General features: G+C 39.2%; 1 pseudogene; it reads right to left on the bottom strand.

The window, feature by feature from the left end:
• Window positions 1-857: 857 nt before the first annotated feature.
• On the bottom strand, window positions 858-937 carry LOC112929913 (U4 spliceosomal RNA; annotated as a pseudogene).
• Between the last annotated feature and the right edge of the window lie 9643 nt (window positions 938-10580).

Genomic DNA, 10580 nt, shown 5'->3' with positions numbered 1-10580 from the left:
AGACTATGGGAAAGATTTTTGTCCTCTTTAGGCCCATGAAGAGAATCCTCATTGCTCACCCACTAGTAGATCACAGTGTATCATCCTCTGAGACTCACTGATTCATAGGATTTTATCAAGGATCGTGTTACGGTGCTTGTGAGTTGGAATTCTTCCAGCAATTTACATAATTTAGTTTTCTTTTTTTAAAAACAACTTTTAAGGCATTTGTTTTAAAGATTTATTTATTCATCTTAGACAGAGAGTGAGTACCTGCGTGGGTGGGGCTAGGGGCAGAGGGAGAGGGAGAGAATCTCAAGCAGACTCTGAACTGAGCATGGAACACAACTCAGGGTTTGATCTCTTGACCCTGAGATCATGTCCTGAACCTAAATCAAGAGGTGGCTACTTAACTGACTGAGCCCCCCAGATGCCCCTATAATTTAGTTTTCTAACAATATTGGTTGATGACAAGTATTAGAAAAGTACTGCTGAACTATAAAATTCTCAGTAGAAATTTTGAGAGCTCTGGGGCAGCAGTTTTACTGCTGGTATTTTTTTGGGAGGGGTGCAAGTTACCATGTTGAAGCTGGGAATGATTCAGCAGCCCAGGTGGGTCAGTGGTTTAGCGCTGTCTTCAGCCTGAGGGTGGTCCTGGAGACCCGGGATCGAGTCCCACGTTGGGCTCCCTGCATGGAGCCTGCTTCTCCCTCTGCCTGTGTCTCTGCTTCTCCCTCTGCCTCTCTCTCTCTCTCTCTCTCTCTCTGTGTCTCTCATGAATAAATAAATAAAATCTTTAAAAAAAAAAAGATGAAGCTGGGAATGACAGTAGATTGGAACAGCAAGGCTGAAAGCCTAGATTGGGCTAGTTAAGGAAAGACTATGGGAAAAGTTTTCAATTAGCAATAATCGCCTCGGATAAACCTCACTGGCTATGATACTGCCACTGTGCAAAGCTTAAGGAAAGACTATGAATGAAGTTTACAGGAATGATCAGAATGAAGGAATCACAGAAACCTGAGTGGCAACATAACAGATGCTCTGACATATGAGACCAGTGGTCAGGGGCCAGGAAGCAGGCTGGGGTTAGAATTCAGGAGAAGACAAAGCCATAAGCTGAGCTGATGTATTTGTTCAAAATCAGGGTAGCAGTAAAGGCACCTGGTGAAGACACCTGGAAATTAAGACAAGATCTCCTTCAGAGAGCCAATCTTATATATGCTTTCTGGGTCTTTCTAGACTTCAGGGAGTTTAGTGGCCTAGGGTCTGAGGTTTAAAGACTGATGAAGGACAGCAATTCCCTACAACAGGCAAATTGAGAATTTTAAAGAAAAGGAACTTTAGCTTCTAGAAAAATGTTAGTGACTGTTAGTAGATTCCTATAAAAGAGAGAGCAATGTAGAATCAGCACAGGCCATATTTCTTCTGAGTTTTTCTTCCTTTTTCTTTGGAGCTTTTGGCTTTTATTTCCAGCTTGTTCTTTGAGGTGCAGACATACCTTTGAGGGCACAATGTGGACCTGAGCAATTGCTCAGCATTTAGTTAGCTGAGAAGAACTAATTTAAAATAAGATTGATAAAGATCTACTTTCTCCTTGGTTTATGTTAACCTGTCCTCCATCTGCTGGTGGTGACTCCTATTGCTAGGAAGAAACTTTCCAGAATAAATGGGAAGCATGCTATTGTTTTAGGAGATACACTGATTTTCTGTAGTATGTCAATTACTATTTCTTGTCAGAAGCAAAAAGCAGAAATACTTAGATCTTAAGAGAGAGTAGAACTGAGATGGCTGGGTGGCTCAGAGGTTGAGGGCCTGGCTTAGGCTCAGGTCGTGATCCCGCATCTGGGGATCAAGCCCCTGCATCGGGCTCCTTCTGAGGAGACCGCTTCTCCCTCTGTCTGTGTCCCTGCTTCTCTCTCTGTATCTCTCATGAATAAATAATAAAATATAAAAAATAAGAGAGAGGACAGGACTTTCTTTTCTTGTATATTCTTATCTCCTTCAATTGTTAAGAGTTGCTAATTAAGGTCCCCATATGATAGATGAGGAAAGTGAAGCTCTAAGAGTTAAGCAATTTGCAGAGTAAGTACAGATGTCATGCCAGGTCTGTCAGGCTCCAAAGCCCGAGCTCTGTCACTAAAATGCCCTTCAATTATTTTCATCTATCCACAAATGACAAGAGAATCTTTATGGAGTTTTCTTCTTGAGAATTCCACTCTTTTGTCACCATTCTTGTGTACTTGATTTAGAAGTTCAGGAAATACTGAAAAATTAAAATGAGGCAGTATCCGTGAAATTGTTAAAAATTATTTAGTACTCTCTATTCAAATATTGGTTGTATTGAGACAGATAAAAGGACAAAGCCCCTCAAAAATTAATTTGGTTTTAACACAAAGTCCCATTGTAAAGTGCAAAGATTAGCTACAGAAATGTATATAGAGCAAGACATTCATTAGAATAGGAAAAAGAAGAGGAGCTCTATGCTCAACTTAGGGAAAGAATCATGAAGTCTTGGCTAGCAGAGACCTTTAAGACTGGGGGACTCTTTCATTGCTGCAACTAAACTCTTGGAAATTTAATAAAAAACAACAAGCAATACGATTCATGGAAGCTACTGCAGAAAAATTACCTAGATGGAAAGACCGAACCAACCTCTAGGGCTTCCTTAGCAAATCCAGTCCTACGTTGGTATTAGAAATATCCTAGTTAAAAGCGTATTCAGATACTTTTGGTCACATTCTTTCTGATTCATAAATATTATTGGTCTGCAAGTATGTTATAGTTAGGTCTGTCTACAGTAAGAATGAGTTATATTGGAGGTTTTCTAATTGAGAGATTGGACATTAAAATAGTTAGGCAGCTGAATTTTAATGAAGTTAGGAATAATATAACAGATGCTTCATTAATTACCATATTAAATATTCTCTTTTCCATATCTTTCAGACTAACATTGGCCTCTATTTTTAAAGATTTTATTTATTTATTTGAGAGAGAGAGAGAGAGAGAGAGAGCATGAGTAGGGGGAGAGGGAGAAGCAGATTCTCCATTGAGCAGGGAGCCTGATGCGGGGCTCTATCCCAGGACCTTGGGATCATAACCTGAGCCGAAGGCAGATGTTTAACTGGCTGAGCCACCCATGCACTTAGACTTCTGTTTTTAACATACAGCCCATTCCATGGCTACACCATGCATCAAATCATGCCTTCAGCTACCTTTAGCTGTATGTAGAAATACTTAGTATTACATATATCAGCTATAAGAAATATGGAACTGTTTATATTTATTATTGGAGATATTTCAGTTGTAATTATGGAATTACTTTCTCCAGAAAATGTTGATAAATATTTTGTGGGATAACTTTTTAAAAAACAGTCAGATAGGAAACACGGCATAGCATACATAAGGGTTGTCTTATTAGAAAGTTATTTAGGGAGTTTTCTTTTAAAAAAACTCCCAGAAGGGAGACACCTGAAATTGCTTGTAGCACACACGAGTAAGCAAAAGTTTCTAAGAAATTCTAAGTGAGGGATCCCTGGGTGGCGCAGCGGTTTGGCGCCTGCCTTTGGCCCAGGGCACGATCCTGGAGACCCGGGATCGAATCCCACATCGGGCTCCCGGTGCATGGAGCCTGCTTCTCCCTCCGCCTGTGTCTCTGCCTCTCTCTCTCTCTCTGTGACTATCATAAATAAATAAAAAATTTAAAAAAAAATTATCTTTAAAAAAAAAAAAAAGAAATTCTAAGTGAAAAGCTAAGGGATAAGTTATTCATGCTTGGTAATTTTTCTGTAGGTAAGTTTTCTTTTTCAAAAATTGTAACATTCAAGAATATTATTAGGATTTACTTATTTGCTTCTGTTTTATTTTTTCTTTACAAATCCAAAGATTTTTCACTAGTACCTGTCATGACATAGGTCAAAATATTCTTAAAAAGTCAATTTCAAATGACATTATTGATTTTTTTTTTTACCATATGAAAAGACGGCATTTCTTGCAAATTTTCACAAGGTGAATTAAATCTATCATCTAATTTTGAAACGTCTGTAGGAAACATTCTCAGAAGACTGGAAACTTTCATTAAATGATATTGTATTTAATACAAATACTGTACAGAAATACCTCAAGTGATGGGAAATTTTGGTAATGTGCTGTTTTGCTTAATTACTTTTAAAATTTAGGATTTACTGTTTCACTTTCAATTCTTACTGAAAATCTTTTAAAAATGTGTTCATGACCTTTTCTGTCATGGGAAGTACAAAAAGTATATTAATCTTTGGCCACTGTGAATTTCCAGTGTCTGATATTGATTTTTTTGAATGTCAATAATCATTGTATGGTCAAAGATTAGGATGAATGTATATAACTTCAGCACATAACTAGGAATTTATTATTGGAATAAAGCCTTGGTGTAAACTTCCTTTCTCAATATAGGCTTCTTTTTCTTTCTTTCTCAAAATAGAGCTCTAGCAGTGATTTGGGATTGGAAATTGTTTAATCAGAGGCTCGAGATAGTTAGATGTTTGTTGAAATAGGATTTTACTGTATTATGACTAGATTTTGATGAGCGCAGGAGTAAATTGTTGAGGTTTACTCCATATCCTGGTAGTGATTTACTCAACATAGTATAACTCATGATTGGGGAAAAGATAGGAGGAAGTAACCTGGATGAAGAGATGAGCCTTGAGTGGAGGTAGACTGTTTAGCATCCAAGCGCTGTCACAACCTCTGACTTGATTTTAGAAAAGGAAGTTTAAATATGGTGGGACAGCTACAATTAGGAAATCTAACCAAATGTATGGATGGTGGCTGATTGGTTCTGGAAGACTTTTGTATAGTGGCACTTGTGAGTGAAGGATTCACCCTGGGGAAGGAAGGCTAGGAGACAATAGGGCCTATAGGTATTAGCTGGATTTAGTATATAGTCCCAGTGCTAAAAGGACTGGGAAAGTAAATAGGATCACCAGATGCAACTGTACAATAGAAAAACAAGGGAGAGACTTCCTATCAACCTGGTAAAAGGAGATGGCAGTGAAAGTCTCTTCCATTTGCTTTTAGTTATGGAAATATTGGAAAATATGTACATTTTAAAAAGTAAATACCCAAGCTTTAAAGAAAGAATGTCAAAATCCCTGGTAACAGAAATGAAGAAGGAATATGAAGTCAGATTTGTATGAAGATGAAGCCATGGAGGCTCACAGGAGTTTCACAATTGGACAGAGATTTGAGAATTGGAACTAGAGTCCAGTTCAGAGTCAAGAGATGAGGCCCCAGACTCATGTGAGATAGATACCGGGACAGTCCCCTGCATCATCATGAGTCTTGAAGGGCTGTCCCTAGTATCAAGTGGGACGACCAAGATTCTGACCTCTAGGGGCAGGCCTGAGATGGGTTGAGTAAAGAAATCTGCAAGGGATTAGAAGCCTAACTTGACACCAACAGGTGTGAGTCCTGAATTTACACCCCTCCTGGCATGCAGGAATTCCAAATTAAGAAAGTCACAGTAATATTGGTATTAGAACTCACGAACCTCTCAGGTGTTTGGAAGAAACAGGAATGGAACAGTTCTGAAAGGACCATCCCACAAAACAGAGCACATGGGAATTTAAAAAAAAAAAAAAAAAAACTAAAGAAAGAAAGGAAAATAGAATCCCATGAGGGAGAGACAACAGCTGCAATAACCAGGAGAATTGCACACCAAGAATTGAAGCTTATAGAACCATCTGAAAGCCACAATAAAAAAGCTTAAAGAGATAAAAAGAATTAAAACCATAATAAAAAATAAACAAATTTCTATGGAAAAAGAAAATCCATAATCATAAAGCACGAATAGCAAGTAAAATGAAAACTCAACAAATGTTAAATAGCATATTAGGCCCAGCCAAAGAGAGGATTAGTGAAGTGGGAGTTATTCTGGAAAAAATAAATTAGAACAGCATAGAAATGTAAAGAGATGTGAAAAAAATTATGAAGAGAGATGGAGGATGGGTTAAGAAGGACCAACATAGGAATTCCAGAAACATAAAATTGAGATAAGAAGGAGATTGAGGATGCCTGGATGGCCCAGTTGGTTAAGTGTCAGCCTTTGACTCAGATCATGATCCTGGGGTCTTGGGATCGAGCCCCACATTGATATTCCTGCTCACTGGGGAGCCTGCTTCTCCCTCTCCTCCTTGCTTGAGCCCTCTCTTGCTATCTCTGTCTCTCTTTTGTTGTGGCCTTTTGTTTTTGTTTTGTTGTTGTTGTTTTAAAGATTTTATTTATTTATTCATGAGAGACACAGGTAGAGGGAAAAGCAGGCACCATGCAGGAGGCCTGATGTGGGACTTGATCACTGGACTCCAGGATCATGCCCTAGGCTGAAGGCAGGCACCACCAAACTCTTGAGCCACCCAGGCATCCCCCTCTGTCTCTCGCTCAAATAAATAAATAAAATTAAAAAAAAAAGAAAAAGAAAGAGGTTGTATGGTTGCCAATTTTCTAGACCTGAAGCAAGATAGAAGTCCTCAATTTGACAGACTATACCAACATCCGACTGAGATAAATCGAAACAAATCCAAATCTAAGCTCATCAAAAACAAGCACAAAAATCTTGAAAGCTATCTGATAGAAATGGAAGAAACCTAAAAGAAATGACAAATTAGACTGAAAACAATTAGACTTAAAAATTAGATTCAGGAAACTATGGAACGTACCTTTTTAAAATTTTTATTTATTTATTTATTTATTTATTTTGAGAGAGAGAGGGAGAGAGAGAGAGAGAGAGAGAGAGACAGCACACCCTAGTTGGGGAGGGGCAGAGGGAGAGGGAGAGAGAATCTCAAGCAGACTCCATGCTGCACTCGGAGCCCACACAAGCTAGATCTCATGACCCTGAGATCACGGCCTAAGCTGAAATCAGGAGTCGAGTGCTTAACCAACTGAGCCACCCAGGTGCCCCTGGAATGCATTTTTAAATGTTAAAGATAAAGGGGGTGACAAGTTTTTCTTTACTGCTTGGTTCTGGGCTCAGCCCTGTGACTGTCTATAGCCAATAGAATGAAGTGGAAATGACAGCGTGCTAATTTCCAACGTAAGCCTCAATAGTGAGTTTCTTCTGTGCTGGTGCCATCACCTTGGGAAAGAATATGCCTGGGCCTCCCCATTGGTCCCAGGAATAGGATGAGAGACACAAAGAACAGGGCCAACCCGAACAGCAGGAAGGGGATAAACTGACCCACATATCTAATCCATGAGAATAAATCATTGTTTCTTCTATTCTTGAGTTTTATGGATGGATTATTGGATTATTTTTGCATTAATGATATAACAAATTGACACAAACTTAGTGGTTTAAAACAACACAAATTCATTCTCTTACCATTCTGGAGTTCTAAGATGAGTCCTACAGGGCTAAAGTCAAAGGTTGGGGGCTGTTTTTTTGGGTAGCTCTAGGGGGAGAACTCATTTCCTTGACTGTCCAGCTTCTGGAGGCCACCCATATTCCATGGCTCATGAACCCCTCCTCAATTCACTCCAGTCTTTTGCTGTGTTGTCACATTTCCTACTTCTGTAGTCAAATCTTTTTCTGTCTTCTATAAGGACACTTGTGATTACATTCAGGGTCTACTTGGATAATCCAGGATAATCCTCTCATTTCAAGAACCTTAACTTACATCTGCAAAGTCCCTTTCGCAGTGTAAGTTAACATTTATAGGTTTTTAAGAATTAGGATGTGGATACCTTAGGAAGTGGGCATTATTCACCAGACCACAATTGTTATATAGGGTTTTATTTTTGATTTTTATTTATTAAAAAAAAAAAACAACCCTAACATTTCCAAAAGAACCAAAGTTCAAGAGACTTACTAGGCAGAGATCAATGCTACAAGAACTACTAAAGGATATAGTTAATAGATGGCATTGGATAGTGATTAAACATATGGATATTTAGACAGATTGCCTTGGTTCAAATTCAAGTTCTGCCACTTCTACCTTAAGCAAATTACTTACCCCTTTGTGACCTCTATGACTCAGTTTCCTCATATGTAAAATGGGAGTAATCATAGAAGTATCTACTTCATAGATTTCTTATGAGGATTAAATGAATTAATGTTAGTAAAGTGCTTCCAACATTTATAAGTCTCACTGTAAATGCTATACAACCATGTGTTAAATAACAAAATTAAAAGAAACAACTCAGGATGCCTAGGTGGCTCTGTTATTTGGGCATATGACTTGGTTTAGGCTCAGGTTATGATTTTGGGGTCCTGAGATCAAGCCCCGAGTCAGGTTCTGCACTCAGTGTGGAGTCTGCTTGTCTCTTTCCCTTTGCTTCTCTTCCTGCTCTCTCTATCTCGTACAAGTAAGTAAAATCTTTAAAAAGAGAGAATCATTTCACTCCCAACCTGGTAGCAAAATTTAAAATCCTGACAACAGCAAGTGCTGGAGCTACTGTGGGGAAATGGGAGTTGCATAAATGGATAATACTTTCCAAGGCAGTTTGGTAACATCTAATTAAGTTGAAGATAGGCTTTCTACTAGGCAGCAATTTTGGTATATACCCAGGCAACCCTCTGACAAACTCGCACATGGAGACATGAGACACGTGAGGATGGGTACCACGTTTTATAATAGTGTTTATGACAGGGACTCTGTCAGAGGTCAGGTTCCTCAGGAGCAGAGTCTGAGACAGTGATGACGGTGTCTCCATTTATGGTGAATGTGCTCTTCAGGAGAAACCTGTAAGCGGTGAGGGAAGCAGGGGCAGGCTGGAGAAATGTTAGGTGAAGATATGGTCACAGATGAAGTCTTCATGGTTAGATCCACAAGAGGCTCTGCGACATAAGTTACATTGAGCAGTTTCTCCCTTGAGGTAATGGGGTCATTTTGTATTCTGTGCCTGTCATATCTGGGATTTGTATAGAAGGTGGGGTAATGTTACCTCCAGTGTAAGGTAGCTTCTCTCAGCTGAGAGATTTTTGAATAGAGGAGCAGCTTGTGAGCCATGAGCAACCAACACTTAGAGCAGCTAGAGGTAGATACACTGCCCAGGGAAGAGGAATCTGGGTGGGGCACTTCAACTTCCTTAAAAAATGCAATACCTGGGGTGCCTGGGTGGCTCAGTCAGTTAAGCATCTGCCTTCAGCTGATATCATGACCCCAGAATCCTGGAATCAAGCCCTACATTGGGGGTCCCTCCTCTGTGGGGAGTCTGCTTCTCCCTCTCCCTCTGCCTGCTGCTCCCCCTGCTTGTGCGCTCTCTCTCTGTCAAATAAATAAATAAAAACTTTAAAAAATGCAATACCTAATGCTCATCAAAAGGAGAATGGATATGGGGTGCCTGGGGTGGCTCAGTCGGTTAAGTGTCTGAGTCTTGATCTTAGCTCAGGTCTTGATCTCAGGGTTGTGAATTCAAGCCCCATGCTAGGCTCCAAGCTGGGTGTGGAGCCTACCAGGAAATTAAAAAAAAAAAAAAAAAAAAAGAAAGGGAGAATGGGGGAAAAAAATTAAGGCATATACATACAGTGGAATTCTGTATTATGAATCAACAAGATTTACATGTATTACATGGATAAATAGTGAAAGCATGATATTGAATGAAAAAATCAAATTGAAGAATGGTACCTGTAGGAAATATCAGTATGCATATCAATGACACATCCAAAGTATTGGTGTTATTATGTTTGTATAATATGTAGTGAAGATATCAAATTGTGTATTCACACTGACTTTGTTAGGATGATTACCTTTCAGAATGGAAGAATAGGAATGGATTAAGAGGGCTACAAACAGGCTTCAGGTATTTCTGTAATGTTTTATTCAATATGGTATAAAGTCAATGTTAACATTACATTAAGTCATGAATTGGATACATTTAAAAATATCATTCTCTTTTATTTCCTGTATACTTGAAATATTTTACCTAAAAGAAAGAGAAGAAAATTCAAGAAAGAGAAATATCTGGACTTTACCAATTTGGAAGGGCATTGGGTGGGTGTAACTGAAATCCTTATAAACACAACTCTGGCTCCTGGCACCCAAGTTGTCTATCAAGAAGACTGTGGTATCTAGAAGTTACATGTAGGCCTCTAATCATCTCTGGGCTCTGGAAACACTGAATCAGGAACTAGAAACGCCCCTACTTAAATGACAAATCAATGGATCAACTTCAGGGAGTTGAATGAGAGAAAAAAGAGGAAATGATAATGAGACAGCAGTGTAATGAATACAAATGTTGGGTGAATATTCACTGAGTCCTTAGTGTGTATCAAGTGATATGCTAGGCTGGGAGCCAATGATGGTTGGCACTGCTTCTACCTTAAGGGAGCTGAGTCAAGTGGAAATCTTTTTTACAATTTTATTTATTTATTATTAATTAATTAATTATTAATTAATTTAATTTTTGAGGGGGGAGTGAGAGAGACAGCACATGAGCAGTGGGTAGGGGCAGAGGGAGGAGAGAGAGGGAGAGAGAGAGAGAATCTTAAGCAAATTCTACACTCAGCTCAGCACGAAGCCTAATGCGGGGCTCTATCTCACAACAGTGAGATCATGACCTGAGCCGAAACCAAGAGTTGGATGCTTGATGAACGGAGCCACCCAGGTGCCGCCAGTGAAATCTTACGT

This window comes from Vulpes vulpes, chromosome 7 (assembly GCF_048418805.1).
Source record: "Vulpes vulpes isolate BD-2025 chromosome 7, VulVul3, whole genome shotgun sequence".
NCBI lineage: Eukaryota > Metazoa > Chordata > Mammalia > Carnivora > Canidae > Vulpes > Vulpes vulpes.
Note: the sequence above shows the minus strand (reverse complement) of the source record. Positions and strands in the feature narration are given on the sequence as shown.